The 19,284-nt window shown below is 36.3% G+C and overlaps 1 pseudogene; it reads right to left on the bottom strand.

Annotated features, from left to right (window-relative positions):
• Positions 1-869: 869 nt before the first annotated feature.
• On the bottom strand, positions 870-1,693 carry LOC122120657 (annotated as a pseudogene).
• Positions 1,694-19,284: the final 17,591 nt, after the last annotated feature.

Genomic DNA, 19,284 nt, shown 5'->3' with positions numbered 1-19,284 from the left:
AGCATGACAATATTAGAATCACATACATGTCACAGACATATTTACAATTAAAATTCAATTGTGACAAAATTTCCTGATATTTCTTCATTTATCAGATATTATTTTATACATATTACAAATACAAGTTTTATACATTAATGGTGTCAGAAAACTTTGGGCTTATTCTGTAATTTCTAACATACTGAAGGAAATGTTTCCTTGGAGAGTTTGTAAAGATTAAGGTAAAAAGTTTTCAAGTATTTATGTCATCTTTACTACAAAATATCTTTCTTAGAAATAATAGATCTAGTTTAGGTAGCCCATAAAGTTTGGAATTCTCATCATTGAATTAAATCAAAGCCAAATGACTATATGGCTAAATTATGCACCATGGAATACTCCTTTTTAAAATTCTCTTTTACTTAGGCTACAATAGTCCCTAGGCAATAGGGAATGCATTAAAAATATCTGACACATTAGCAAATTTTATAATTGAGCTAAGAACTGATGTTACTATTTATTTATTTATTTATTTATTTTTATTGTCATAATCTTTTATTATGTATCAAATTGTCTTCAAATATAAGTTACAACCCGATTAAATTTGATAGACTTTTTTTTCCTTTTAAATCTATGTAAGACAAAAAAGAAATTTTTCTCTCTATGTACAACATCTTCTGTGTAGAGTCTGGGCTGCGTAGTACCTTTCTTTGCAGGATTTCTGCTACATGGAGCAAGCACAATACAAAATACAAAATATCTTTAAAAATAGAAGGCAAAAGCCAAGCAAACCCCTAAATCTCTCCCCCACTGATGTCAATATGGAGTAATGCATGACAGAGACAGGGAGGGAATGATTTTTGTTTAGACATGTGAAAGGAAGCCTGTTAGTGGTAAAAAACAAAACGAAACAACAAACCCCAAACAAACAACACCAAAGCCAAGGACAGCAACAAGAATAAAAACAAGCAACAACGCTATCAGGGGTGAAGTCTCCTGCTCAGGTTGTCTGCCAGCTGACTCTACACCATCTCTCGGTTCCTCCGGATGGCACAACATAAAATCATACCGAAAATCATGACCACGGCTATGCCAATGCCCACTGCGCCGATGATGTGGAACTTGCTGTCGAAGACCTCTTGGATGGCATCGGGGCAGGGCTTAACTTGGATGTTGTCCAAAAGGTCTTTTTTGGGGCAGATGTCTGAGATAAATTGCTCCACACCTCCAATCAGACCGCAGCAGTTCAACGCATAGTGAATGGCTCTCAGAGTGTCCCTCTGGGGTTCATCCTTGTTCTTTAGCTTGCTGTAGGTGTCCTTGTAAAACTTCTGGACCTCCTTAATCACCTCATCCTTGTGCGAATAGCCCCAGATGGCCGCAGCAATCTCGATGGCAAAGATCACCAGGAGGAACCCGAAGAACAACCCCAGCATGCACTGGGATTCTTGGACAGCGCCACAGCAGCCCAGGAAGCCCACCAGCATCATCAGGGCGCCCGCTCCGATCAGAATGTAGACGCCTGTGTAGAAGCTGGAGTGGTTATTATCTTGCTCGAAGATGCTCTTGGTCTGAGAGTCGAATCGGAGTCACAGTCCGATGGACAGGACAGCGATGCCGGCCAGCCAGAAGATGAAGTTGAATCCGAAGAGCAGGTATTTGATGCACTTGGTGCCTCCTTTGACAGGCATGATGCTGGCTGTGTGCAGACTCGGGGGGACACGCGAAGCTGGGGGGACCCGACGGTGTGGACAGGGGGGATGACGCGCTGGGCCTCCGGCTGCACTTTTAAAAAGTGCCACTCCTAAGATGTTACTATTTATTTTTGAAATATAAACTTGCTTTTCAAGGAAGTACTATCAATAAATGTCAGAAATATTTATGACAACATACTGTTATATCAGGTTTGTCCTTCAAATTCTGAGCCACATTAACATGAATATTACTGTGCCTTTGAAGAAAGTTCTCTCTGGATCAAGGCAAACTGTACTGTGAATCACACTATGGAGCAAGTCATCATAAGTAAGGAAAGAAATGTCAGACTCAAGAAAATTAGGTATTGTTATTATAATAAAACAAATACAATTATTAATAATGTAAAAAACAGTAATATAATAAAATCCATCTTTTATTACTGATAAATAATAATGTAGTTATTCTCAGTAACTTTTGTGCTCTATGAATTATATACATATAAAATTGTTTGTATAAAGAAAATAAGTTATAGTCTACAATTCCTTGCTTATAACATTCACTTTCATTAAACAATAAAATAAATACTTAATAATAATAAAATACAGAAATTATATTTTACATTGCTGATATTAAATGAAATTTAGGTAATGATTTTTAATTATTTCACTCTATCCAAAAATGAGTTTGACATACCAAATATACTAGATACACACGAAGAGTTTATTAATATAGGGTCATATGTTTTTGTAGGCAAGCTTTCATATATAATTTGTATAAAGGGTAGGTTAGATTTAGTAATATGTTATAAGAAGCCTGTGAATTGAGATAAGACTAAGATAATCACTAATATTTTCTCATCTGCTAACTTTTGAATAACAAGTATAGTGATTTCTTACATACTCAGTTATAATCCTTGATCAAATAAAGAACATGAAGTAAAACAATATTTAAGAAAAATAAATAATAAAATAGAATTTTCACATGTAAATGGGAATTCCAGGTAAAATGAGTTAGAGGTAAGTGGAGTGGAGAAGAAAGGCAGTATGTTATTATTTCTAAATATACTACTTATAGTTTCTGCTTTTAAGTGCTATAGAGGTACTACTGTTTTTAGAGCACAATTAAATGTTGTGACATAGGATTTTTTAGCTTTCTTTTTTCTGCCATTTGAACAATTCCACATTTCTTTTTATCACCTCTTTCAGTTATAGTTAATGCTTGCCACAAAAATAATTAGGAAGAAAATAGGAAAGGACTTATTGTTTTACAATTCAGAATGATAGATATAAATGTATATAGCATGATATAATATTATTGGAAAATGGTGTATATACTAGAAGAACTCAACCATTTTTCACTGTGGTTCATTTTATTTTTTCTACTGGTCAAATGTTTTGACAATGACCTGCCACATGCCTAAGGGAAAGTGAAAGATAATTTATGCTATAGAATTAAGCACAAATAAATTCACATAATTTCTTTTTTATAGCCATTTTCATTGTGATTAAGTGATAACATAAATTTCACAAATTTCACAGTATTGTGAGATAGTGATAATTAAAGTCACAAACACATCCTATCATTCATGGTGCAAATTGTCTTTATCTTGGTCTATAAAGTTTATGAGTTCTATGAGCTTTGACAATACAGTTATTTCTTCTATATGGGGTGATATGAACATTTCTTTTTTTGCTTAGTGTCAGCTGTTCCCTCTTTCCCATTCATTACCTCCCTCCCATCATTGCCATTGAGTTGCTTAGTTCATTTTGATCAATGACCAGTGCAGCTAATGGGTCCTGCTGTTGTATGTTTTCCCGTTTCCCTCTGTTTCTGTGTCCTTCTCCTCGTTTTCCTCAGATGTGCACATATATACCATATATGTGGTCAACAGCATGGGGTTATTTAGTAATGATTCAACCAGATGAGTGGAGATCCTTTGTTTCTAGAGTCTTGTTTACTTTGTCATATCTCCTTATGTTTTGGATTTAACATCCACTTACCAGGGAGACCGTGTGTCATTTGTCTCTTTGCTCTTGGCTTACCTCGCTCAACATGATTTTTTCTAGTTCCATCCATTTCCCTGCAAATATCATTATTTTGTCCTTTCTAATGGCTGTATAATATTCCATTGTATATAGGTACCATAATTTTTGGATCCATTCATCTGTAGTGGGACATCTGAGTTGTTTTCATATCCTGGCTATTGTAAACAGTGCTGCAATGAACAAGGAGGTGCCTGTGTCCTTGTATCCTGGTTCCTGTTGTTCAGGATAGATACCTAGGAGTGGTAAGGCTGGGTCATAGGGGAGATCTATATTTAGCTTTATGAGGACTGTTTTCCAAAGTGGTTGTATTAGTGAACATTCCCACCAGCAGTTTAATATGGTTCCTCTTTCTCTGCATCCCCTCCAGCATTTGTCATTGGCTGAATTTAGGATGCAGGTCATTCTAACTGGGGTAAGGTAGTATCTCAGGGTTGTCTTTATTTGCATTTCCTTCACGACCAGGGATGGTGAACATTTCCTCAAGTGTTTCTTTGCCATTTTTATCTCTTCTTCTGAGAAGTCTCTCATTAGTTCCCTTGCCCATTTGGGAATTGGTTTGTTAGGTTTGGGAGAGATTAGTTTCTTGAGTTCCCTGTATATACTGAATATTAGCCCCTTGTCTGATATATTGCTGGCAAATATTTTTCCATCAGTTTTCTTTCTTTCTAATTTGGTTGCTATGTCTTTAACTGTGCAGAAACGTTTTCTTTTAAGGTAGTCCTAATTTCACTTTTTAAATGACTAAAGAAATTTATCAGAAGCTGTATGCTGATGTACCTGTAATCCTAGCTACTCGAATATTGAAATATGTGGATCACAGATTGAAGCCACCTAAGGCAGGAAAGTCAGTGAGATACTTACTTCCAGTTAACTAACAAAAATTTGAAAGTTTGAGCAAAAGAAATTTGGGGAGGGGAAGGGAAATAACAAGATGCTTAAATAAGGATACAAGTTGACTAATTGTAACAATGAGATGTACAAGATACCATGTTGAAAACAAAGTTCTTTACAATTTTGGAGGGGAGAGGGAGGTTTTAGGGAAGTGGGGAAGGAAGGGATGGTAGGAGAAACACAAAGGAGGAGGTAACAAGGCTCTATAGGAAATGTACTCATTACTTTACTCATGTAACTGTAACCCCTCTGCACAGTAATTTCACAATAAAAAATATTTAAAAAAGAAAGAAAACAGTGCCCAGACTCTGAGTTCAAGCCCAAGGATCAGAACACAAAACAAACAAAAGACAAGCAAACTCAAAAACACTGTCAGAGTTTCTCAAAGGAGCAAAAACAGGGTATTTTATCAACTTAGCTCACTCAATCAGAGATTGTATGGTTGGTTTCTGGATGTCCTCAGCAGGCTGGAGAGTCAGGAAAACCAGGGGTAGCTCCTCTACCCAGAAACAAAGCTCAGAACAAGTGGGACAAAATTTCCATTAAAAAATAAGTATGTCTAGTGATTGTGTGGGCAAAAAGGCACTCAATATTCTCATATATGTGCTTCCCTCTTCCTCTATTTTTTTATTTAACCCCGGATCTTAGTCTACTGCAGAGTCCTGTCAAATTTGGGGTGTGTCTTCTCCAAGCCTTTCACTGATAAGCAGCCAATCATCTCTGGTATGCCTCCCACCCAAATTGTGCATTAACAATTGTCTAGGTACTTCTCAATCCAGACAAATTTAAAACTATCATGAACATCACTGGATTTGAATTGGACATCTCCCAAGTGCTGAGATTGCAGGCATACAACATCCTGTCTTGTCTTACAAATTCTGTTCTTAAAAGTTATTTCTTGCTGGGCACCGGTGGCTCATGCCTGTAATCCTAGCTACTCAGGAGGCTGAGATCTGAGAATCATGGTTCAAAGCCAGCCCGGGCAAGGATAGGTCTGTGAGATTCTCATCTCCAATTAACCACCAGAAAAGGGAAGTGCTGCTGTCGCTCAAGTGGTACAGCACTAGCCTTGAGTTGAAGAGCTCAGGGACAGAACCCAGGCCCAGAGTTCCAGCCCCACGACCTATCAAAAAAAAAAGTTGTTCCTTATTTGGTGTATTGAGACAAGTCTGTAATTTTAGCTATTTGAGAATTGGAAATCTAGGTGATAGTAATTTGATTGTAATTCTAGTGAATATTCAATACCATCTCAGCCAATGCACAAAAGGAGTGGCACATATCTGTAATTCCAGGTTTTGGTAAAGAACAATTGCTAGGCACAGGGGTGTGGCCCTGTCACTCCAGGAATACAGGGAAGCACAAACAGGGAGATCACAGCCCAGGCTAGTCCTGGGATGAATTGAGACCCTGCATGTGAAATAACTGACAAAATCAGGAAAAAATAGTTCTAGTGTTGAAGGGCCTCTTTAGAAACCAGAGGCCCTATATTGAAACTACAGTACTACCAAAAAAATTGTGCTGGTCGTGGGGCTGAAACTCAGGAGTACTATCCCAGGGTTTTTTTTCTCAAATCTAGTGCTCTACCACATGATTCACAGCTCCACTTATGGCTTTTTTATGCATAATTAGAGATTAGAAGTCTCATGAACTTTTCTGCCTGATTTGGCTTTGAACCATGGTTCAGATAGATAGATAGATAGATAGATAGATAGATAGATAGATAGATAGATAGACAGACAGACAAATATATGAATCATAGTATACATATATATACACATATGTATATATACACATATATAGTGGTCCTAACAGAAAAAAACACCTAGTATATAGGATATATATTCATATATACATATATTCATACCATGTTTATAGGGAGCTGATTTTTATTCACCGTAGATTGTGTAAATTTATATTGCTTAGTGTTGAACATACTATTAGGACTTCTGAAACTTATAAAACTTTATACCCACTATGAATACATATGTATGAATATTTTGATCTATTTTTAATAGTATGAAACAGTCATATCTTTTTCAACTCTCAAATAAGTCAACATAAAGATATAATTATATCTGAACCTGTAAATAATTTCCCCAATATTTATGAAATAACTGAAAATAAAAAGTAACCGAAAAGTTTTCTGACTTTGGATAACTGTCGGAAATCTTCCAATGCATTACGATATTTCAAAACACTTTTTAAATCCTAGGTAGTTTCTTTCATCTCAAGATTCAATTCTTTAAGTTAATGATATCTGTAGCCTTTTGAAGATCAATAAGAAGGCAATTCAATAATTGTGACTTTTCATCCATTGGAAAAATTCTTTGTGGATTTTACATTAAAATGCCTTCTTTATTGATATCCTTAAGCATTTCAGTTCTGGTTAAGTTTAGATTCTTATATAAAAAAGTGAAGTAATATTATTCTTTGACCTTGAACTTATTCCCCAATTATAATAGAGAGGTATAATTTTTAGAAGTTTTAATACTTTTTTAAGGCAGAAATTACCCTGGGACATAGTTTAGGAATGTTCACATTTATTTTATTCATGCTCACCAACCAGAGAGGGAAGCTTCAATAGACTACATAGAAAAAGAAATAAATGTGATTTGTTATCCTGATATCTCCTATTATATTTAATTTTTATTGCAACAAAATGCTTTCCTAGATTCCATTTCAGTTTTTTTCCTTATTTTTTCAAACTTCAAGGAAGTATTCATGTTTCCTGAATACTTATAGCATTAGAGGCCAGCCCATATGTTTAATTTTCCCTCTTTAAGATGTTATTTTTGACCATACTTTTAATGGAAGTTAAAAAAACATATTTCCTATAGAATATTTTATCCAGAGAAATGTGTTTTCTTTTCCTAATGAATTAGTTTTAGACAAAGAAGCTTCTTTAAAATGCCTCTCATTATTAGCTCTTAAAAATAAAATTTATTATTTTAAAATAAGATTTGGTTATCAGAAAACCTGATAAAATGAGAGTATTTCAATGACAATATTTAAAGAAGAATGACTTCATATGTTTTTGTCTGCTTACACAGTGCAGTTGTTCTAATATATGCTCATGGTGAGTATTATTTACATGTTCAAGCAGGTGATTCTTTGTAGGAAACCATCCTGATATTACAAGGTGCTTAGAACCATTCCTGTATTCTCCCAAATCTAAGACTATTAGTAGTAACCATGTTCTTCTAAATTATAACCAAAAATTCTTTTAAGATATTGTTAAATATTTCCCTCCAAACAAGAACATTTTAATTTAGAATCACTGGGTGAGATCATTTCTGTATTTTTCTAAGACCTTTAATAAATTTTAAAACTGTAGATTAGATCGCAGTAGATTTTGTTTTTAAATTATTGCATCTTCATTGAGTCTTTCCAAGTAGATAGCCTCAAGAAAATTAATCTCATTTCTAAATTATATACCAAGTATAAGCAATATAGGTTTGCTTTGAAATAATCTATTGTTTTTCAAAGAAATTCATTCTATGTTTAGTCAAGTCTATTTTTAATATGTCTCTTGATTTCAAATACACCAATGTATAAATCTTTCACAGAGCAAATAAAAACCACAAGATACTCAATTTGATATGGTTCCAGTGCCCTGCATCTTGTATTTACAATTTTCTGATTTGGAGAGAGGAAGGGAAAAAACAAAATGCTGAAATAGCGATACAGGTTGACCCATTGTACCAATGAGATGTACAAGACAATATGTTGAAAATGAACTTTACAACTTGTGGGGGGTCTGTGAGCGAGGAGTTGGGGAGATGGGAAGGGAAAGGATGGTAGGGGAAAAACAAAGGAGGAGGTAACAATGCTCAATAGGAAATGTACTCATTACCTTACTCATGTAACTGTGACCCCTCTGTACATTATTTTTACAATAAAAACATATTTAAAAAATAAAATTATTTTCTAGTCTTTGTTCATAGATTCTTAAAACTGAGTAAGTATTCAATGATAGTAAAGTTATAATGTTTACAGTTTAAACATACATTAAATTCTACTGATTTTCTGGCTTTATCTAATTTGCCCAGCCAAAATGAGCCCACAAACAATTTAACAAGTACTCCATCCAGTAAAATAATAAATTTGATTGGTCTGCTTCTCAAATATTCTTTTCTGCATACCCAGTATGTTTACACCAATAATCTTTCCTTTATAAGCATGTGTTTAAAGGCAAGTTTTAAGTAGTTCAAAGTTGCTAGTCAGATTTGCAATCGTTAAGGAATTAAGATTAAAAATATTGATTAAGGAATCTCAAAGCTACACACTTTAAAACAAGTGTTCTACAGTTGCTTAGCAGAGAGAATCTTAAGAGAAATATGTTCTTGAAGCACAAAAATCAGCCAAAAGTACTGTAAGATAAATCTCAATTGTATTCTCAAATCTTTCAACAAAGAGGACTATGAATAATGAACTTTTAACCCACGTATAGCTTAGCTTTGTACATGGAACAAAGAAAGTTCCAGCAGTGCCTACATATTAGGAAAGATAGGCACCCTCCACAGAAATAAATCTAAATCTGAGTAAGAATACAAATAAACTTTCATCTTATTATTACAAAAAATCTTGTTAACAAACCAGACTGCCTGTTTTAAAAATGTTTCATTATCATTAAAACTTTTTTTAACTAGTTTCTCTGATGGGTAAAAAGTGCTGGGATTGTACTCCAGGGGTAGAGGCTTAGTGTTCTTGAGGCCACAGACTTTTTTATTAAATTTTTTTATTGTGAAAATATGGTACGGAGGGGTTACAATTACATGAGCAAAGTAATGAATACATTTCTTATCAGGCATTGTTGCCTCCTCCTTTGTTTTTCCTTTACCATCCCTGTCCTCCTACATATCCACGACTACACTCCCCTACCCCCCGACCTTCCCCCCCCTCCCCCGCCAAGTTGTAAAGCTCGGTTTTTTTTTAATTTGAATTTGAATTTTTTGTGAACATACTGTACAGAGGGGTTACAATTACATAGGCAAGATAATGAGTACATTTCTTATCAAGCATTGCAGCCTCCTCCTTTGTTTACCCTTCACATCCCTTCCCAGCCTCCCCCCGCCCCCCATCCCCCCACCCTCCCACCCCCCCCACCCCACCCCCGCACCAAAGTTGTAAAGTTCGTTTTTGACATGACAACTTGTACTTCTCATCATTGCATCAGGTCCACCTGTATCCTTAAACGACTTGTTTTTCCCCATCTCCTCCACAAATTATACCGACATCAAATATAGTGAAAGCAGGGGTTGTATACTGTGGGGGAGGGACATACAAAGCAACAAAGAAATAATCTTATAAATGAGTTAGAAACAAATGCATGAAAGAAAAAAACATTTAAATGCATATCTAAGGGTTCATTTTCCTAACATCACATTATCTGACCTTTCCTGCTTGACTCATACATATACTAGATATTGCAAATAAGTGAAACCATGGGATCTATGTTTCTTTGGGCTTGGCTTACTTCACTTAATATAATTTTTTCCCAAGTCTTTCCATTTCCTAACAAATGGGGCAATGTAATTCTTTCTGATGGAGTCATAGAATTCCATTGCACATATATACCACAATTTCTTGATCCATTCATCTACTGAGAGGCCTCTGGGTTGGTTCCATATCTTAGCTATGGTAAATAATGCTGCCATAAAAATTGTTGTGCTGGTTGCCTTAGTATGGCCTTCTTTGTGATCATTTGAGTAAAATAGCCAAAAGTGGTATTGCTGGGTCACAGGGGAGCTCTAGGTGGAGAACCACCATACATCTTTCCAAATTGGCTGAACAAGTTTACACTCCCACCAACAATGCAGAAGGGTACCCTTCTGACCACATCCCCTCCAGCATCTGTTGTTATTAGATTTCTTGATTATAGCCATTCTGACTGGGGTGAGTTGGAATGTCAATGTTGTTTTGATTTGCATTTCTTTGATGCTAAAGAAGTTGAGCATTTCTTCAAGTGTATATTGGCCATTCTTTTTCCAATTCAGAGAAGGTTCTCGTTATGATTTTAGCCCACTTATTTATTGGGCAGTTGTTTCTTTGAGGATTTGTTCTTGGGGGATTTATTTTTTTGAGTTCTAAGTATATTTTAGATATGAGACCCTTGTCTGCTGTATGGCTAGTGAAGATCTTCTCCCCATCTCTGGGCTTTCTATTGATCTTGCTAGCTATGTCCTTTTGCCATGCAGAAGCTCTTCAGCTTCATGCAGTCTCATTTGTCCAACCTTTCTTTAATTTGTTGTGCTTCCAGGTCTTTATTAGGGTTTCTCTTATTCCTTCCTGTAATGTTTTCAGGGTGTCTGCTTTGACTCCAAGGTCTTTGATTCATTTGGAGTTGATTCTAGTGCAGTGTGATATATAAGGATCTAGCTTTAGTTTTCTACAAGTGATTAACTAGTGTTTTCAGCACCATTTATTGAAAAGGCTGTCTTTCTTCCATTCTATTTTTTTTAGCTCCCTTAATGAAGATTAGGTGGCTATAGGTCTGTGGATTCACTTCTGGGTTTTCAGTTTTATTCCATTTGTCCTATGGTCTGTTCTTGTGCCAGTACCAAGCTGTTTTGATTACTATTGCTTTGTAGTAGAGCTTAAAATTAGGTATTGATATTCCTCCAGCACTGTTCTTTCTGTTAAGGATTGTTTTTGCTATTCAGGGTCTTTTATTGTTCTGTATGAATTTTTGGATTGCTTCTGCTATTTCATTGAAGAATGAAGTTGGGATATTCATAGGTATCTCACTGAATTTGTTTGTAGCCTTTGGAAGTATTGCCATTTTCACAATGTTGATCCTTTCAATCCAGGAGCCTGGGAGGATTTTCTACTTCCTAAATTCTGCTTTGATTTCCTTTTTCAGGTTTTTAAAGTTTTCACCGAAGAAGTCCTTTACTTTTTTTTTTTTTCCTTTATTTATTTATTTATTTATTTACTTATTAGAATTACAAAATCCTTTGAGCTATGGCTACTGTCTGAAATGAACCAAATCAATAAGAGAGTTTTCTCATTTTTCAAAAGTGCTATTCAGGGTTGAAAGATGGCAGTCATATAACTGTATAACCGAAGCCAGTAATACCAGAAAACTCTAACCTATGTTCATTGCTGTACTATTCACCATAGTCATAGAAACAGACCAGATGTCCTCTAGTGGACGAGTGGATCAAGAAAATGTGGCGGGCAGATAGATAGATAGATAGATAGATAGATAGATAGATAGATAGATAGATAGATAGATAATTTTACTTATCTATCAATAAGAATAATGTCATTTATAAGGAAATGGACCAAGCTGAAAAGAATTACATTGAACAAGTTAAGTCAAGCTCAAAGAGAAAAGGGCACATGATTTCTTTCACATATAGAAGTTAGATCTCAGTTACAAACGTATATGAAAACATTTTACAGGGTCATATTCACATAAATACAAACAAATTGACTAAAGGATGGTACATACAAGTATGGATTTCCAAGGTATAACTCCTTTGAACAACTAACTTAGAATTTAACAAAGGGAATACCAGGAAGCTGACACACATTTTGTGAGTGGTAACAAGGAATAAGTGAATGCAGTTAGAATATTCAATATACATATGTGAAAACTGAATGAGGTAATTTGAGGAGATGAGTGGGGTTGGGATAAATGGGGAGAATGATGAAAAGGGAGACATTGATCAACCTGCAGTATACTCATAAACTGACAGGTTGAATTGAAGTCACTTTGTGCAGCTATCTAAATATGATAATAAAACATCAAAACTCTATCTTGTATATTTATTACACAATTGAGTGGCTCCACCACTCAAGGGCTCTGTCAAGTTGTAGTCATTTCTGTGCAAATATTGGTTTTAAAAAATCATATGGATATATTTGTCTTGATGTAGTGATTGAATTGTAAATTAGCTTGAAAACTGACCAAGATCACAAGTATAACAATTTAGCTTAATGAACTCAGTTGACTCTATTTTTTTTTTTTTTTGTCGGTCATGGGGCTTGAACTCTGGGCTTGAGTGCTGTCCCTGCGCTCTTTAGCCCAAGGCGAGCGCACTACCACTTGAGCCACAGCGCCACTTCCTCTATTTTATATTTACAGTAAATAAGTCTTCCAAATAGCTGAACATAAGAGGTTGTTAATAGAAATAAAGGGCTGAAGAAAACAGAAATTAATACACTAAAGTTTTTTTTCTTATAAAAACAAATGTAGGAAGAGAAAACAATAGAACAATAGTACTGGTTAGTGTGGGATTGCTTGTGTTTTCTTTTTCATGAAAGGATTGAGATAGAATGAATTCCATTATATACCTGCAGAAAATAGCTATCTTGGGAAATATGACTATTTTGACTCTAATCCTAGTTTTTCTGAAGGTCAGATAAACAGCTAAACTTCAGCTTGGTGTTATGACTCCTGGCTGTTTGTTTGTTTGTTTGTTTTAAATTTATTTTATTTTATTTGAGAACATACTGTACAGAGGGGTTACAATTACATGGGCAGGATAATGCATACATTTCTTACCAAGCATTGCAGCCTCCTCCTTTGTTTACCCTTCACCTCCCTTCCCAGCCTCCCCCCTCCCCACCACCCAATCCTTCCCCCCCTCCACCCCCCCACACTGACATTGTAAAGCTCGTTTTTGACATGACATTTTGTACTTCTCATTGTTGCAACAGGTCCACCTGAATCCTTAAACGACTTGTTTGTCCCCATCTCCTCCACAAGTTATACTGACATCAAATATAGTGAAAGCGGGGGTTACACTGTGGGGGAGGAACATACAAAGCAACAAAGAAATAATCTTATAAATGCGTTAGAAACACATGCATGAAAGAAACAAAAACATTAAAATACATATTTAAGGGATCGTTTTCCTAACATCACATTATCTGACCTTTTCCGCTTGACTCATACATATACTAGATATTGCATATAAGGGAAACCATGGGACCTATGTTTCTTTGGGCCTGGCTTACTTCACTTAATATAATTTTTTCCAAGCCTTTCCATTTCCTAACAAATGGGGAAATGTCATTCTTTCTGATGGAGGCATAGAATTCCATTGTGTATATATACCACATTTTCTTGATCCATTCATCTACTGAGGGGCATCTGGGTTGGTTCCATATCTTAGCTATGGTAAATAATGCTGCAATAAACATAGTTGTGCTGGTAGCTTTAGTGTGGTCTTGCTTGTAAACATTTGGGTAAATGCCCAAAAGTGGGATTGCTGGGTCATAGGGGAGTTCTATGTGGAGTCTTTTGAGGAACCTCCATACTGCTTTCCAAAGTGGTTGAACAAGTTTACATTCCCACCAACAATGAAGTAAGGTTCCTTTCTGTCCACATCCCCTCCAGCATCTGTTGTTGTTAGAGTTCTTGATTTTTGCTGTTCTAACTGGAGTGAGGTGATATCTCAATGTTGTTTTGATTTGCATTTCTTTTATGGCTAGGGATGTTGAACATTTTTTCATGTGTCTATGGCCATCCTTCCTTCTTCTTCAGAGAAGTTTCTCTTTAAGTCTTTAGCCCACTTATTTATTGGGCAGTTGTTTCTTTGAGGATTTGTTGTTGGGGGGTTTAATTTTTTGAGTTCCAAGTATATTTTAGATATGAGACCCTTGTCCGTTGTATGGCTAGTAAAGATCTTCTCCCAATCCGTGGGCTTTCTATTGATCTTGCTAGCTATGTCATTTGCCCTGCAGAAGCTCTGCAACCTTATGCAATCCCATTTGTCCAACCTTTCTTTGATTTGTTGTGTTTCTGGGTCTCTATTCAAAAAGTTTCGGCCTGAGCCAAGGAGACCTAGGGTTTCTCCTATTCCATCCTGTAATATTTTCAGAACGTCTGTTTTGAGTTCAAGGTCTTTGATCCATTTGGAGTTGATTCTGGTGCAGGGTGATATATAAAGATCTAGCTTTAGTTTTCTACATGTAGTTAACCAATTTTGCCAGCACCATTTACTGAAGAGGCTGTCTTTCTTCCATTGTATTGTTTTAGCTCCCTTATCGAAGATTAGATGGCTATAGGTCTGTAGGTTCATTTCTGGGTTTTCAATTCTATTCCATTGGTTCTGAGGTCTGTTCTTATGCCAGTACCACGCTGTTTTGATTACTATGGCTTTATAGTAGAGTTTGAAATTTGGTATTGATATTCCTCCAGCAGTGTTCTTTCCATTGAGGAGCGTTTTTGCTATTCGGGGTCTTTTATTGTTCCATATGAATTTTTGGATTGCCTCTTCTATTTACTTGAAGAATGAGGGTGGAATTTTGATAGGTATTGCATTGAATTTGTAGATAGCGTTGGGAAGTATTGCCATTTTCACGATGTTAATCTTTCCAATCCAGGAGCATGGGAGGTTTTGCCATTTTTTAAGTTCTGTGTTGATTTCCTTTTTCAAGATTTTAAAGTTTTCATCATAGAGGTCCTTCACTTCTTAAGTTAAGTTAATTCCTAGGTATTTTATTTTTTGTGGGGCTATTCCAAATGGAGCTGCTTTCCTTATTTCAGCCACACTTTTCTCATTGTTGGCATACAGAAAAGCCATTGATTTTTGGGGGTTACTTTTATAACCTGCTACTTTGACAAAGTTTTGAATCAGCTTGAGTAATTTGGGAGTGGAGTCTATGGGCTTCTTTAAATACAAGATCATGTCATCTGCAAAGAGGGAGAGTTTTATTTCTTCTTTCCCTATTTGGATCCCCTTTATGTCTGCATCTTGTCTTATTGCTGTAGCTAGGCATTCTAATACTAGATTGAAGAGAAGTGGAGAGAGGGGGCATCCTTGTCTTGTTCCTGAGTTAAGAGGAAATGGCTTTAGTTTTTCACCATTGAGTATAATGCTGGCTGTTGGTTTGTCATATACAGCCTTTATTGTATTGAGGAATGTTCCATGGATTCCTAATTTTTCCAAAACCTTCATCATAAAGGGGTGTTGGATCTTGTCGAATGGTTTTTCTGCATCTATTGAGATAACCATGTGGTTCTTATTCTTGCTCCTGTTGATGTGATGAATAATATTAATTGATTTGCGTATATTGAACCAGCTTTGCATCCCTGAAATGAATCCTGTTTGATCGTGGTGTATGATTTTTTGGATGAATTGTTGAAGTCGGTTGGCCAAAATTTTGTTGAGAAGTTCTGCATCAATGTTCATCAAAGAAATGGGTCTATAGTTCTCTTTCTTTGATGAGTCCCTGCCTGGTTTTGGGATGAGGGTTATGATGGCTTCATAGAATGTGTTCGGTAGTGAGCTTTCTCTTTCAATTTCATTGAAGAGTTGGAGGAGAATTGGTGTGAGCTCTGCTTTGAAGGCCTTGTAAAATTCCGCTGTAAAACCATCTGGTCCTGGACTTTTTTAGCTGGTAGGTCTCTTATTGCTGTTTCTATTTCAATGCTTGATATGGGCCTGTTAAGATAGTTTACCTCATCTTGGTTTAGTTTTGGCATGTCAATATTTGCTAGGAAGAGGTCCATTTCTGTCAAGTTCTGAAACTTATTAGCATAAAGTTTTGAGAAGTATTCCCTTATAATGTTCTGAATCTTGGTTGTTTCCGTGGTGATGTTTCCATTCTCATCTCTGAGTTTATTAATTTGGGTGTGTTCTCTTCTTTTTCTGATAAGATTTGCTAAGGGTCTGTCAATTTTGTTAAGTTTTTCGAAGAACCAACTCTTTGTTTTGTTGATCCTTTCTATAGTTTTTTTGGATTCTAATTCATTTAATTCTGATTTAATTTTGATTATTTCTTTCCGTCTACTGGATTGGGGTTTATCTTGCTGCTCTTTTTCAAGGAGGTTTAGATGTGTCATTAAATTGTTAGTTTCAGATCTCTCCAATTTGTTGATGTAGGAGCTCAGAGCTATAAACTTGCCTCTGAGTACTGCCTTTGCTGTGTCCCAGAGGAGCTGGTAATTTGTGTGTTCATTTTTGTTGAATAGCATGAACATTTGAATCTCCTTTCTAATCTTTTCCATGACCCACTCATGATTCAGCAGTGTGTTGTTCAGCCTCCATGTGATACCGGACTTTCTTTGGTGGCTTTTGGTGTTGAGTTCTAATTTTATTCCCTTGTGGTCAGAGAGAATGCAAGGTATAACTTCAATGTTTCTGAATTTAGACAAGTTTGCTTTGTGGCCTAAAATGTGGTCTATTTTAGAAAACGTTCCATGTGCTGCTAAGAAAAATGTGTATTCTGATGCTGCTGGGTGAAATGTTCGGTAGATGTCTGTTAAGTCTAGTTGATCTATGCAGCTGTTTAGATCTGCGGTTTCTCTGTTGAGTTTTTGGCGAGTTGATCTATCTAGTCGGGAGAGTGGTGTGTTAAAATCCCCAACAATTAATGTCTTTGGATCTATATGGGATTTGAGGGAAAGTAGTGTTTCTTTGATAAATTTGGGTGCTCCATTGTTTGACGAATAGATATTTAGAATTGTAATATCCTCCTGAAGGAGAGATCCTTTAATTAGTATGTAGCGACCTTCTTTATCTCTTCTCATGAATTTTAATTTGAAGTCTATTTTATCTGATATTAGGATTGCAACTCCTGCCTGTTTATGGGGGCCGTTTGCTTGGTAGATTTTGTTCCAGCCTTTAACATTGAAAATGTGTTTGTTTCTACGGGCAAGATGTGACTCCTGCAGGCAGCAGATAGAAGGGTCTTGTTTTTTAATCCAACTAGACAGTCTATGTCGCTTAATTGGAGAGTTCAGTCCCTTAACATTAAGAGATAGGACTGAGAGGTATTTGGGAGTTCCTGCCATGTTATCTACCTTCTTGGGGGCTGTGAAAACTGGGTTCTTCCTATGGTTCTTGGATTCTCAGTTTGGGTGCAGTTTCTTGGCCTTTATTGCGGTCTTGTTGGTTTTCTATGTGTAGGACATCTTTAAGAATCTTTTGTAGGGCTGGTTTGGTGGAGATGTATTGTTTCAATTTTTCTTTGCTATGGAAGGTTTTTATTTGGCCTTCAGTTATGAAGGAGAGTTTAGCTGGGTACAGTATTCTTGGTTGATAGTTGTTTGTTTTTAGGGCATGGCATACATCATTCCAGGCTCTTCTTGCTTTGATTGTCTCTGCTGAGAAATCTGAGGTGATTCTAATTGGTTTCCCTCTATAGGTGATTACCCTTTTCTCCTTGACAGCTTTAAGGATCTTTTCCTTGGTCTGAGTTGATCCTGTGTGGATTATAATGTGATGGTGGGATGTCCTATTCTGGTCTGGTCTATTTGGGGTTCTAAAGGCTTCTTGTATCTGAACAGGCCTATCTTTTTGCATGTTTGGGAAGTTCTCTGCTAGGATCCTGTTAAACAAATTTCCTAGACCATTAACTTCTGTTTCTAGGTGCTCCTCTACACCCATTATCCTTAGATTAGGCCTTCTGATGGTGTCTTCCAGGTGTTGGATAGATCTATCATATTTCTTGTACTTGTCTTGGATGGTTGTATGTTCTTTCTCTATAATATCTAGGCTGTCTTCAATCCCTGAGATTCGATCTTCTGCATGGTCTAACCTGCTGTCAAGACTCTCTACTTTGTTTTTTATCTCTTTTCCTTCTAATTGGTCGGCTTTGATGGCTTCAAGTTCTTTGTTGAAGCTCTGTTTTAGGTCTTGTATGAATTTCTTTACTTCCTTAATTTGGTGTTCATTGTTTGTTCTCAAATCACTTAGTTGATTGGTTATGGTTTCTTTGGACTCCCATTCGTTCTGTTGGGTTCCATTCAGCATTCCCTTTGTGGTCTCCCTGACTTCCTTCAGCTCTTTGTTAATGGATTCCATGAATGCCTTTAGTGATCTTTGTGTGTTCTCTACCTGGTCTCTCAATTCCTCTATTACTCTTTGATTAGCTTCCTCCCGTTCATGGGATTCTTGCAGTTCTCTTTCCTGCCGTTCATGGCATTCCTGCAGTTCTCTTTGAGTGTTCTTAGCCTGCTCACACCATTCCTCCCTTTCTCTTTGAGTATTCTCAAGTTGTTCACGCAAATCCTGTATCAGTTTTTGAGTAGCTTCCTCACGCTTATGATATTCCTGTATAAACTTCTGGGATGCCTCCTCTCTCTCCCTATCATGCTCATACAGAGTCCTTTGTAAGTTGTCAAACTTCTCATTTATCATGTTTGCCAGCAGTGTTTGTAGAGCTATTTGGGAACTCTCCTCTGGATTATTCATTATCTGTTCTGACCCCTGATTATCAAGATTGGGAATTGAGATACCCGAATTTGCCATTTTTCTTGTGTTTGTCCGGCTTACTCTGCCCATTTGAGATGAAGATAGCACCAGTTTTGTGCTAGAACACTATCTTAAGACAACCATCAACCAAAGTTTGCATTTGTACAGTCAATAGTCTACAGATACAATCTAGTTCAACAGATACATCTATTCCACATCAAACAACTATATGTTAATGGACTTCGAACCACAGAGAAGAATTTGGAAAACCAGAAATTATTAGGGTTAGGGAGAGATGTGGGTAAAAAATAGGAATAGATTGGTGTGGGGAGGCACAGGGAGAGTTAACTATGTCCTAATCACAATGCAGGAAATAGGTTGTGTAGGATGCAAGTAGAGAGAGAGAGGAAAAGAAGAAAGGGAAAGGGGAATGAAAAGAGACCAGAAAAAAAATAGAAACATAAAAATTAATGTTATTATATAGATTAAAAGACCATCTATTTAGAGAGGAATGTGAATAT

This window comes from Dipodomys spectabilis, unplaced genomic scaffold, assembly GCF_019054845.1.
Source record: "Dipodomys spectabilis isolate Male_0828 unplaced genomic scaffold, ASM1905484v1 ptg000176l, whole genome shotgun sequence".
NCBI classification, from domain to species: domain Eukaryota; kingdom Metazoa; phylum Chordata; class Mammalia; order Rodentia; family Heteromyidae; genus Dipodomys; species Dipodomys spectabilis.
The sequence above is the reverse complement of the archived record's forward strand: the minus strand, read 5'-3'. Positions and strand labels throughout refer to the sequence as shown.